Here is an 11,491-nt window from a genome sequence, read left to right as displayed (position 1 = left end):
CGAAGACTGGTATGTAAGAGTGACAGGAGCTTGAGATGAATCCGGAGAAGTGGGCGGGGGCAAAAATCACAGTGGGCCTCACAGGGTACTTGTACCATCTATTCAGAAATCGGGTTATAAAGGTCTGAAATGGTGAAGTCCAAGAGGAGTTCATTTCACCCCATAGCCCATGGTCCTGTACGGAACAAACAGTTTTAGAGATGCACGGTGCGTTCCTTGTCCTCCGCGTATGTATCCCAGGCCATCTCGGGGCTGGATCCATGCCGCTTCCCTGCTGAAATGGATGCAAGACTCCCTCCATCCCCTCACGGGTTTCTCTGGTGCTGTACCCACACCAGCGAGATCAGAAATCAAGCCTAGAGGCTTGGCTTAGCACCCTTCCTTCCAGGGACCTCATGCCGCAGGTAGCAGGTCCTTCGAGACCATCCTCACGGGAACTATTTTGGATGTGGAAGCTTCACGAACTTGCGCGTCGTCCTTGCACAGGGGCCCTGCGGTCCTAGCTGCATCGTTCCAATTGTAGTATATGTGCTGCCGAAGTGAGCACGTCCCTGGAACGTTAGGTACTGCAATAGCGCCGGACCCAAGTGCACAACCAGCAGATCCCTGACTTGAGAGCCTGTGACTGGTGCAACAGTAGACGACACGTCCTTACATGCAGATCACTTAATCAAGGATCAGGTCTGGGAAAGACTTCGTTTTACTCTTCCCGGCGTCTCTGTTTGCATCTTGTCACTCTTGGTATCCTCAGGCTTATTTTTTCTTCTGTCAGGTACCCCATTTTTTCTTGAACTTCCGGTCCTCTAACAACACACGTACTCTCCGGAAATGGAGTGTGTGAGAGCATGCGTGTAAATGTTGACCATAGGGTGTAGCCTAGGTAGGGGTTTCTTGGTCCCAGTTTTCAGAGCTGGGGTCTAGGCCAAGGGTCCATGGCTCCCCTACTCACGTGATATTCGGATGTCTGTGTGGAGGTGTTTTTAGTGGACACCAGTAGGTTTCACCTGCCCAGCATCGTTTCCTTCTCCTTCAGTAATATCAAGACCCTAATTACCCTTTTAGGGCCTTGATCGCCTCTGAATATTGTTCTATCTTGGTGGCACTTGCAGTCAATAAACTTCACTTCTTTTAGCCATGGCGGGGGAAGAGGGAAGGGTCTAATGTAAGCCAAACAGAATTCCTCTTGGGAAATCTTTCTTGCAACAAGGGGGGGGGGGTGTTTGGTGGGGGGAATGGCTTATTGGATTCATTTTGCTGACAGCACAGAAGAAATCATGCCCACTAGGAATTAGTTCCTGCTTTCTAGATCCCAAAGCTTTCTAGACCTATTTCCTCTCCCACTCCATTTCCTTCCATTAAATCCCTCTGTTGCTTAAATTAGCCGCAGCAGGCTTCTACTGTTTGCAGTGGGAGAAAAGTCTAACTCACATGGAATGCCTGTCTACATCTTTCTGAGCTGCAAAACTGAGGTTCTCAAAGGCATCCATCATCCAAAAAAAAAAAAGAGCTTAGAATCACTAGATTAGGTGGTCCTTTCTTTCCCTGAGAATCCAAGGAAGAACTGGAGACACCCATCCTTGCAAATTAACAGATGGTTGAGTCACTGACTGAACTAAAACTCAAAACTGTGGCTTTCCTGGCATCCTTTTGCAAAGTGGAATTATTTTTGGCAGAATGGATCTTGCTCGGGAACTCACGAAATAATTGTCGAGAGTCCCCGAATCAGAAGACCAGCCCTGGCTTTGCCCACAGTTGAGTTTTATTTTCTGGTTAAAGTCATCATTCCTTTCCTACCACCCTGGCCCGTATCTGTCCTTACAACAGTTTTCCTTCTAGTCAAAGAGCTCTCTCTATGCATGGAAGAGTTAAGAGCAGCTGCGGGAGTCACGGTGGTACGTATTAAGTTTGTCTCTGGGCCAGCATTCCTCTAAGACCCAGGTAGGATGCTGGAAGGTGTTCAAGGAGGGCTGGGGCTCCAGAAACTCTGTCAGGCTTAAAGAATTTTTTCTGTCTTTCTTTAACTCTTGAAAATTAGTAGAAGCCAAGTCCACAGTTAAGTACAAATTGGGTGGTTGCTTATGACCATTCTAAAATGAAAGGCTTTCCAGAAGAAAAAAGAAGGAAGAGACAAGTAGAACCACTTTGGGGTCCAAACCACTAAAACCAGAGATAGTTCCAAGATACATCCAATTTTTATCCATGTTCCATCCCCACTTTCCTCTTGGCCACCAGCAACTTATTTTAGCGTTATGCAAGGAACGCCATTTTAAATTTGGGGTGGCTGTTGTAGTTATTGCTATTTAATCACAAGCACATGCATACACTCACACATACGCTCGCTCGACTGAGCTCCCCTTCTGTCTTTGCTTATCATTTAAAATGGGGTGAGTTCAGGAAACTGTTTGTTGGTCCTAGTCTGCTTCCCACGAGAACTGAACTGCCATTGGTTCCTTGAAGAAGATCCTACTGGATGTCACAGCAGGCATGTGGGAAACTCAGCTGGCATCATTGAAAGCTGTGTTTGAATAAGGACTTAGACCCAGGGTGAAGCGAATGCTCATTTCAACAGAACTCATGCTGGCAAACAGTGGAGAGGGGTCAGAGCAGAGTAGTGTTCAAACACCATCATTTTACATGAATGGGACGCGAGGTCCCACTGAAAGTCTCACTGACTTTCAGAATGAGAGCATGATGGCAGAAGTCATTTCGGTTTCCTTGCCATCTGTCCTGACTCACAAGGTTAATCATCAATGGTTCTCAAAATCTATTTCACGGGGTGCCTTGGTGGCTAAATCGGTTGAGCGTCCAACTCTTGATTCGGCGCAGGTCATGATCTCACGGTTCATGGGATAGAGCCCCGCGACAGGTTCCATGCTGAGTGTGGAGCCTACCTGGGATTCTCTCTCTCTCCTTCTCTCTTTGCCCCTCCCCTGCTCATGCTTTTCTCTCTCTCTCTCTCAAAATAAATAAATAAACTTAAAAAATCTATTTCACGGTTCACCAGAATATTGTCCTTCATATAAACTTGTCATTCAAAAATCTACTGAGTACTAAGCCAGTACCCGGGCACTATATTGGATGCCATTAGATGATAACGATGGAAAAATACCCATTCTGGTTTGATGAGCAAAAACTTAGCCAAAAAGCAATTTTATTTTATAACTTATAGTGATAGTAATAAAATCAATTCTCATTTGCTTGGGCACTTGGTATATTCTCGGGACTATGCAAGGTGTTCCACATTTGTGAGAGCTGATCCTCCCAGCAATCACAGGACGCCAGCTAGGCGTTACAGAGAAAGGTTTGTGCTTCTGTAGAACACTATGCATTGTTTAGTGCACAGTCTTTCCAGGATCAGATTCTGATTCTGATTCTGAGAGGGTGGGGGGCTCTGAGCCTTTCACTGCCTTTAAGCGATTTTACTACTCTGTACGCTATAGATAACTGATAGCAATGCAAATGATTCTTGTCTGCGGATACACAAATACGTACTCGCTGGATGGAATTACATTGGCTTCTCCACCCACTCAACCCTCATTGGAAAAAGCCAGTTTCTGTCGATGTGTAAACTCATTCCAACACTTCTTAACACCATATAAATTTATGCGTCTTTTATTTCGCCTTTGAACCAATTTAACATTTATCTGTTAAATAAAATCCTTAGCATGTGTTTATTTTATATCTGTATGGGAGTCATGATTTTATCTTTTCTTAAGAAATATCCTTTCATGGGGCACCCGGGTAGCTCAGTCGGGTAAGCGTCTGACTTCCGCTCGGGTCATGATGTCACAGTCTGTGGGTTCGAGCCCCTTGTCAGGCTCTGTGCTGACAGCTCAGAGCCTGGAGCCTGCTTTGGATTCTGTGTCTCCCTCTCTCTCTTGGCCCGTCCCCTACTCATGCTCTGTCTCTGTTTCTCAAAGTAAATAAACTTTAACAACAACAACAACAAAAAGAAATACCCTTTCACATTATTATTAACCCCACTCTGCAGAGGAAGCTACTGAGGCTCAGAATCAAATGACTTGGTCAGGACCACTAATGATTATGTGACCTAGCTAGGGGTTAAACCGCTGCACTTTCTGACTCCACAGCTTATGTGCCTTCTTATAATTTTGCACCTGCTCTGTACCTGGCCTGTTTTAGGCATGTGCAAGTATCCTTTGAAGTCATTGAGCTATTAATAGGCTCTTGTATACTGGCGCTATGGGGTTATAAAATATTCATGATATAATCTCTGCTCGCCAGATGATAATCAAGGTACATACACACACACAAAAGAAGGAAGATGCACGATAGACGAGAATGGAAAGGAAAGGAAAGGAGTGGTAAGAATACAACGGGATTAGTCTTGAAAGCTTTTAGGAAGTGATAGTCTTCCAATCTCCATTGTGGAAATGGAAGGGGCATGAAGAAGAAGGTTGTAGGTTAAAGCCAACAACCTGTAAACCTGGGTCCTGAAGGCTCCAGTCCAGCCACCTGAACGAGCAAACCAGGAAACAGGATGGTGCCATCGCCTGCACATTTGTTATCTAACACCGGGGGGAAATGTGGCAAATAAGACAAATTCTAATCTCGTAATTATTTGCACATATAACTGTTTTGCATAAAGTCTCTACTGGCCCAAATTTGAATGAGTTGTGCTTCAAAACGGGTTGTCATAGCTCCTCCACGTTTGTGGGCTAAACTCTGAGCTCCTTCATATCGTACGGCTTTAATGTGGCCTCTGCCCACTTTGAATCTCTTCTGATATCCCAAAGCATTGCTCTCTACTAGCCTTCTCCTCTCTGTCTCCCCGTCTCTGTCTCTCTTTCTCACACACACAGCCCACAGTCTAGGCTTCTGACTCCCTAAAGTACTGGCAATCCCCCACCCCACCAGGCTCTTTTGCAGCTCGCCTTTTACTAAAGCTCTGCCCATAGCAGCCCTCTTTACACCCCTCCCCACCTTGGCAAGCATCGGTGCATCACTCAACACTCAATTTAAAGAGTCGCCCTCTTTATGAAAGACCACTCATCTGATCTGTGAAAATCACCTTTCCCCCCGAACATATGTCGCTGCCAGCGTGCACCCTTGGTCGTGCCTGTTTGTTTACACACTTGCTTCCAGGGATGATGCCTGGCCTGCTCTGCCTTGCCTTCTCTCCCCCGCGTCCCGCATTGCCTGTTGTGTAGATCGTGCTCTATAATTGAACGCATCATGCATCAGTGAATGAGTGGATTCACCAATATGCTAGGCGGGGTGAAGGGGTACTGGAAGGAATCAGAGAGCTCAGGGCATTCAAACCCTTCTCTCCATCGCAGGGGAAAGCAAGGCCGGGAGAGGAGAGGTGAAATCTACCAGCAGCCCCCAAGGGAGAGCAGGAAGTGCTAAGAGAACCCAGGGCTCCCTCCCCTGAGTTTCAGACAAGCCAGGCTGCTTTTCGCTGCGGTGCAGTGTGGGGAAGGAAAACTGCTCTTGGAGAGAGGGATGATTTGTGCGTTGTTTTGTTTTTGTGGCGCTTTCATAATTTCGGTAAGGATATTTTTAAGCCGAAGCATGGGGCGGTTCAGTTTTCATTACCCAACTTGGCATTTTCCTCTTGTGCGCGGAGCCGCTCGGGCCCTTATCATAGCGCTGTAACCACATCCCCTGCTGGGCCTAACGCTAAATCAACACTGTCAGTTGAAAACAAACACTAACAGGTGCGCGGCACACTGAGCGTGGGAGGGTATTTATTCTGAAGCGAGGGCTAGTACACTGGAGGGGGTAATAAACCCCGACCCGATAGGGCCACTCTGCCCACTGCTCCCCAGCCCGGGGCACCGGGAGAGCTGCCAAAGCCTTGCAAGGGCTGCAGCCTGGGCCCCCCCGAAAACCAGGCCCGTCGGTGAGAAATGCGATTTTATAGTTGCAGGAGAAGCTCCCATCAGGCGCTTCTTAAAGCCCCTGTCTCAGGAGAGGCCCAGACCGGTGTGGCTGATGCACGCGGCTCCCGAGTGTCCTTCCCAGCAGCCCCTGGTAGGGGCTGGAGACCAGCAGAAGTCTGTTCAGGACAGGAGCACTCATAGGACCTCGCTCGGAGGCGAAGGAGGACTTTGCAAACTCTGCCTCGGCCTTCCGTCCCGATCCCAGAAGCGCCGACTGTGGGCTGGACCACAGCGTACTTCACAGCGTTATCGGATCCGACCACCCCCCCCCCCCCCCCAACCCCAAGAGGCAGATATCACTATCAGCATCCCCTCCACTTGACAAATAAGGAGAAGACGGACAAAGGGATATAAAGTGCCCCAGGCTGTACAGCTGTCAGGTTCCTGGTGGAGACATGATTCATTTCAGGCAGTTGGTTTCAGAGTGTGTGTTCTCAGTCCTTCAGCGTCCCGCCTCAGCTTTGGGTGTTAATCAGGTGGTTCCCGACCCTGGCTGGACATTGGAACCACCCATGTCAGAGCCAACCTCCAAAGCTCCCGATTGGTGTGCTTTGGGGTAGCTGGGTATTTAAAATACCAACAAGTAAATAAGTGTGTGTGCCCGCGTGTGCAACCCCATTAGCCCCAGGCACTTGAAGGGAGCAGCTGGCAGAGGTAGGAGTTCCCACCACGCTGTTCAAAGCCAAGTATCGAGGAGGACGGGCACGCAGCGCTGGAAGGCCCGCCAAGGAAGGTCTGGCCTGGGTGCGGCTCGGTGACTAAGGCATGGGGAAGACTGCCAGAAAGGGGGCAGAGGTGACCAAAAGGGGTGCCAGAGAGACAAGAAAACCAACAGGCCTATTTCTCTGTCTGCCAGGAGCGGGCCGCGGGGACACGCCAAGGGAGAACACCACGGAGGGTGAGCCCCTTCATGCTGCACAGACAGTTCCTGGAACTTACCAGTACTGAAAAGAATGAAGGTTCCCGGAAAGGTGTTTTAAGAGAGAAACTTGCCTTGTAAATCACACCTGTTGGAGCTACACAGGGGAGCATTTAAGGCTCTGGAGTGCACAGTACGGGAATCTCCTCAAACCAGGGTCTGGGGGTTTGGGATGTAAATGCTGGGAAGTCAGGGGGTTCCTTCACCCCTTCCTTCAGTGGCCGATCTGGACTCAGCCTGTATTTTAGTTACAAGCTACTCTCATCCTGTAGGGGCTGTTTACATTTGAGACACAGGTTTTAAGGTTACAAAATTCAGGGGTGCCTGGGTGGCTCAGTCGGTTAAGTGTCCGACTTCGGCTCAGGTCATGATCTCCCCGTTTGTGAGTTCAAGCCCCATGTGGGGCTCTGTGCTGACAGCTCAGAGCCTGGAGTCTGCTTCCGATTCTGTGTCTCCCTCTCTCTGCCCCTCCTCTGCTCACATTCTGTCTCTCACACACTCTCTCTCTCTCAAAAATAAACATTAAAAACTTTTTTTATTTTTATTTATTTATTTATTTATTTATTTATTTTTAATAAAAACTTTTTAAAAAAAGATTGTAAAATGTATCCATTAGAGACAAAAACGTTTTAAAATAGAAAAAGATGTCACTCATAATTTTATTACCTAAAGATAACAATTATTATTTAGGCTATTCCTCTATGTTGTTTTTCCTGGACAAAATTTTTTCAACACAATGTGAATCATAATAAATGTGCATTATTATAACCTGCTTATTTCACCTAAAATAGCATAAAGCTGTTTATTCCTTGCATCAGGTTCTTTATTCCCTTCATAATAATTATATTAATGGTGATGAGGTATTGCTGGGATTCAGAAAACTGAATAATCTATGAATTCATTCCGTGGGGGAGAAAAATTGAATAAGAATTCTTGTTAAGAATTGTTTCTACTTTTGCTGAAATACGTATACCCTAAAACTAGGTATCAATGTGTCTACCCCTCACAAACAGCCCTGAGCCTTAAAGTCTAATCCAAACGGGTCTTTCGGCGAATCTAGGATTTGGCCAGATTGATTTTTAAACGATGATGGAAAGGTAAACATAAATACGAAAACGTTTCATAGAGAACTTCCAAATAGGAAGATTTATCATCAGACCCCTGCCACTAATTTCCTTCTCGAAGGGGCTTTGCCAGAGAGACTAAACCACGTGGCATAATCCCTGAACACACATTGGCATATGCAGGAGCTCGGTTTTTGCAAATGGATTCTTGGAGCCAATCAGACTAGCTTGGTATTTCATCTTTTGGCCCAATGCTGTATACTGGCACAAATAACACTACCCCTGCCATGCACAGAATAATGTTCAGAATAATAAATCAGCCACCCTGTAATTATATGGGGAGAGCCAGCTTTCTTCTCTCGGTGAGCAGATTGATGTATCTGTTTAGACGGGATGCCTAGGGCTCTCTGGGAACCTGGGCTGACTTCCTAGTGCCCAGGCAGGCCCTGCCCCACATCCCTATATGTAGAGGTGAGTTCCCACTGGGCAGGTCTGCTGGGACTAAACTGGTTTCTAAACCTGTTTGGCTTCTCCCAAAGGTCCATAGCTGTCAAAAGTGAAACAGATCCAGGGGCTGGGGACAGCAGAAAGGCACAAACTCATCCGTCAGGCTGTGCGAGCAGAAAGGCCGTGGAGGCTGAGACAGAAAGCCTTCCTTAGCTGCAGGATCCTGGATGGAAGTTAACATAGTATTTGAGGACAGTCCCAGACAGAAAATGTTGGACCAGGTAATCTGTTTGTCTGAATTCATGCCATTCCTTCCGCAGTTGGCAGAAAGGAATTGAAGCAGCACACACAAGTGGACAAAATAAACCATACAGGAAGGTCATTTCACACGGTCGAGAAAAGTGACCACTCCCTTGTCCTGCCTTGGTTCAAAGCACATACTTAAAAGATCATGTGACCGTATTAATGCGGGCATAGGTGGGTGGGGGAAAGGAGGAGATATACTCCTAAAGCCTGCTGTAAAAATTTACAGGTCAATCACATTAGAATTCAAATGCATCTTTACATTATAGCATCAAGCCTGATCAATACTTCATCAGTACATTCTGAGACTTGCCCAGGAGTGTGAAAGTTTCCCCCGTGGATGCGTTCCCTGCCTGACCCTGAATGGCTTCATTTGGCCCTGCATGTCTGACTCATATGCCTTCCCCACATTTAATTAGATGGTTTATTTTCTGAGATCAAGTTGGCTATTTTGTCTTCATGGCTGTATCTCTTTGCTTTTGTGGTTTTTCTCCGCCGGGAGTCCTCTAACCCTGGCTTGTTGGCATGCCTGGTGTCTTCCATTGCTCAGGCCTTGGTTCAAATTTCTCCTCCTCAAAGAGGTCTTTCCTCCCCTCCCTCCACTCCTAGCCACTCTCGGACACAGGTCTATGTTTAATACTGCACACTCTTTATAAATATCCCATTTAGCTATCTCCTTGTTTATTTTCTGGGCTCCGCCATCACCCACGTATGGATCTTGCACTGTTCTCCATGCACCCCTAGCACTCACAACAATTTTTTTTTAACGTTTATTTACTATTGAGAGACAGAGAGAGACAGAGCGTGAGCAGGGGAGGGCCAGAGAGAGAGGGAGACACAGAATCCGAAGCAGGCTCCAGGCTCGGAGCTGGCAGCACAGAGCCCGACGCGGGGCTCGAACTCACGGACCGCGAGATCATGACCTGAGCCGAAGTCGGCCGCTTCACCGACTGAGCCTCCCAGGCGCCCCGCACTTACAACAATATTGAGCATACAGTGGGCATGTGTGAAGCCCAGGAGGCAGGTCCGATGCTTGTCTCTATTTGATAGATGCCCAGTTAGGATTTAAGGACAGCACCGTGCTCTCAACAACAGCCTTATGTCTTGCCTCTCTAGCTTTTTTGCTGAATAAGTAAACGAGTATCTGTCATCACCATTCCCTAAAGACTCATAGGTTCCTCCTAAGCTCTAAGTCCAATAAACACAAATATCATGATCTTAAAAACAGGTCGTAAATATATGACAGATACCACACAAGGTTAAGAGTCCTGAGGTTTAGGGGGCGCCTGGGTGGCTCAGTCGGCCAAGTCTGACTCTTGATCTCAGTTCAGGTCTTGATCTCAGGGTCATGAGTTCAAGCCCTGCCTTGGGCTCTGTGCTGGGTGAAGCTTACTTAAGAAAAAATTAAAAAAGTCACTAGATTTAGGATGTCCCTGTTTTTAGGGGAAATGGGGATACAGACTCATGTTTGGTTCCTAACCCTCCGGAGCTGGCTCTGTAGCTTTGGGTAGAGAGTAGGAGGTTAAATCCTACAGTGACACCGATACCACAAAAGGCCAATATTTTTCTCTTTAAGCACTGCCACTGAAAGATTCGTCAGGTGGCTGGGGATGCAGGGAGACTCAACAGCGTTGATGAATCTTGGTGGGTTTTACAACTTGTTGCACCTGTTGGAGTTTTTATTATTATTCCTGGAGCTTCACCTCAGAAATTTTGGCTTTAAGTTCATATATTTTAAATCACTATAATAAGCATCTGTACACTTATTTTGAAAATAATGTTTATTTTCGAGACAAAGCATGAACAGAGGAGGGGCAGAGGGGCGGGTGGGGGGGGGGGTGGGACAGAGGATCCGAAGCAGGCTCTGTGCTGACAGCAGTGAGCCCGATGCAGGGCTCGAACTCACAAACCCTGAGTCCGTGACCCGAGCCAAAGTGGGAGGCTTAATCTACTGAGTCACCCAGGCGCCCCATACACTTATTTTAAAAATAAATGTATTTAATTTGCACACACACTTGGGATGTTCTTGAGGATCTTGGAGACATGGACAACAATAACTTTTTTTTTTTTAAAGGATTTCACCTTTATCCTCTCATTGTGTTTCAAAACACCACCGAAGTAGGCAGAGCCAGACCAATGTTATTCTCTCTAGCTAGCTGACTCCCAGATCACCGGTCTGGACTCTCGGGTTTTCTTCCTGCTTCTGTGGCTGCTTTCTCGAATGCCCTGTGCTGGTTCCTCTTCATCTTCCAAACTTGGAACATTGGTGTGATCCAGGATTCAGCCTTTGGGCATCCTTCCTCTACACCCTCTTGGTGGCCTCGTTCACTCCTTTGACCTGAAATACAATGTTTATGCTAATGAGGCTCAAGTGTGTATTTCCAGCTCAGTTTGATCCCTTTAGCTCAGCGCTGTTAGTCTCTGACATTTCCACTTGGTCATCTTACGGGTATTTCAAACTTACATGCCCCAAACTGGGCTTCCAAAGTGGCTCCTCTCAGTTTTTCCTGCCCGAGTCAATGACCACTCCGCGTTTCTCCTCACCAGGCCAATGATCTGGGGCCATCTCCGCCCCCACTGTCTCTTACACGTCCCATCTGATCTGTCACAACTCCTATTGTTTCTACTTTTAAAGTATAGTAAATCCAGAATCTGGCCTTTTCTCTTACATTCCACTGTTGCCACGCTGGCCAGACCCCTGTCACCTTGTGCCTGATTGGTCTCAGGGGCCTCCTAACTAGCCTCCCTGCCTCTTTGCTGCCCTTGGATCTGTTCTCAGCACAGCAGCCAGAGCAATTCTGTGGTTGTCAGATCATCACCCTCCTCTGCTCAAAACGCTCCACGGACTTGCC

The 11,491-nt window shown here is 47.2% G+C and overlaps 1 non-coding gene across 1 annotated transcript; it reads right to left on the bottom strand.

Moving 5' to 3' along the window:
* Positions 1-441: 441 nt before the first annotated feature.
* On the bottom strand, positions 442-547 carry LOC112863954 (U6 spliceosomal RNA). Its single transcript, XR_003223901.2, has one exon. It is a non-coding gene; the product is annotated as a U6 spliceosomal RNA (small nuclear RNA).
* Between the last annotated feature and the right edge of the window lie 10,944 nt (positions 548-11,491).

The sequence above is a fragment of the Puma concolor genome, chromosome B4, assembly GCF_028749965.1.
Source record: "Puma concolor isolate L17-30 chromosome B4, mPumCon1.1.hap2, whole genome shotgun sequence".
Lineage (NCBI taxonomy): Eukaryota > Metazoa > Chordata > Mammalia > Carnivora > Felidae > Puma > Puma concolor.
The sequence above is the reverse complement of the archived record's forward strand: the minus strand, read 5'-3'. Positions and strand labels throughout refer to the sequence as shown.